The following is a 2,005-nucleotide window of genomic DNA, read 5'->3' as shown; positions in this document are numbered from 1 at the left end:
ATGTTGAAAATGTAGGACTGATGGCTAGGTGAACATATGTTACTGATTACTTCAAATACCATTAGTATAAAATCTATAGCACACACAAGGTGTTCTACTAATTTGTCAAACTTTATTGTAATTTTGGTAAGGGTCCCTCCCTATCTTACAATTATTCAGGAAACAAGATTAAGTGCACATAACCATCTGACATCCAGCTGCATGTTCTATGCTTGAAAATGTTTATACCATAGAATCAAAGTTTAATATCTCAAAGCTAATCAGATCTGGTGTTGAATATTAAGAGAACATAGCATTTGGTGTACCCCCCCCCCCTCCCCCAAATGGTTTAATTGCAGTTTCCTTGGTAAGATCCCCCCCTCCCCTTCCCCATTGAAAAATGCACAAAATTCCAAAATACAGCAATTTGGATGAACTGTTAAAGCAGACATGCATGATTTTGGATAGATTTAAGGTTTTAATATCTTTTATATCCCATTATGTAAAGACTGTTGAGCATTTTCAAAATAATATAAAAAAGAAAGTATAAGTGTCAGGACTGAAAGGGAAGTAATGTAATTTGCAATAAACATATTATTCCACCTTGTGCTACTTTGTCTCAAGTACACTACAATTGTATAGATTGGTATTAAATGTATTTGAAATAGTCAGATATTATGTTGGCTCATTTTGTTTCTTAAAAAAGGATTAAGATTGTAATCATGACAGACAGTTATAAAAGATTTTAAAACTCTTTTAATAAGTCTTTGTCATGTGTCCATAATGAATCTATTTTCCTGTTATCTGATTCATTGTTACAGTTAAGTGGTTCTTGAATTGTGCTACATTGCTCAGTGTTGCAGTGTTATCATTGGTTGTACAACTGACAGAGTCATGGGATCCAGTATTACAATGTGCTAGTGATGTTATGTTTTAAACTATTGTAAAGATAGCCAGAAGAGTAAACCTGTTGCTGGAAGGTTGATTGGTCAGCACAAAGTATCAGTATTTCCCACTGCTGGTAATTGTGGCATACAGGGTGACTATGCTGTTTCATAAGGTGGATTACCATAGTCTTTTATGGTGTTTGTATCAACAGTGATTTTGTGTGTTGTTATTTGTTATGCTCCTCCTCATGGTGACAAGTTATTACCCAATTTTAGCACAAAGTACTATAAGGAATTCTTTTGTTTCTTAAATAATAATGAAATGACAAAAAACTTAAATAGTATTTAAGTTATAGAAGTAGCATCCAAGAATAGAACTTGCTCACTACGAGGAATAGGAGGTTGGCTCAAGTAATGATAAGATGTGCTGGATGGAAGAGTTGCCATTTATTAGAGGCTATGTGTGAGGCAAAGGAGAGATATAAATATTATTTATATTTTTATACTTGCATCTGGTTTCTTTTAAGAGACATTTTAGTTCTTGGGAGAGAACCATTGACTGATTATTTACTGTAGGTTGAGACCAAGGAAGACTTGAAGGTTAAGTAGTACCATTGTGCATGCCTTTAGCAATTGTGTTATTCCACCAGGGTTCTGTACAAATACTTTTTATTAATTATAAACTTTGATTGTTCCTTCTTTATCACTTGCCAGGACCATTGTAGACACCACAACCTGCCATTCATATTCACCTTCCTGCAGAGCTGGAAGTTTTCATGAAACAAAATGATCTAGAACCGGGAAAATTCATTGTAAACCAAAGAACCGTGTTCCAGGTTTTGACGTGTTGATGCATCTGCTGAGAAACAAAGAGAAGGAAAGGTTCTGTTTTTCTGTAGGAAGGAAAACCTGTAGATTTGCTTTAGATTATGTCATCAGCTGTAGGCCCTCTCAGTGGTTCATTCAGTGTCAGGTGCCTTTGTTGCTATAATTGGTGAACATTTTGGCATGAAGTGACAATTTTAGTTTAAGAGCTGGCAGCTTGTAGAAGTGTAATGGTTAGATATGTAGTCAGAAATTGGTAGGAAGTGCTTGAAATACGAAATTGGTTAAATAAGAAATGTAATTCTTAGAATTGT

Source organism: Penaeus monodon, chromosome 29 (assembly GCF_015228065.2).
Source record: "Penaeus monodon isolate SGIC_2016 chromosome 29, NSTDA_Pmon_1, whole genome shotgun sequence".
Taxonomy (NCBI): Eukaryota; Metazoa; Arthropoda; class Malacostraca; order Decapoda; family Penaeidae; genus Penaeus; species Penaeus monodon.
The sequence above is the reverse complement of the archived record's forward strand: the minus strand, read 5'-3'. Positions refer to the sequence as shown.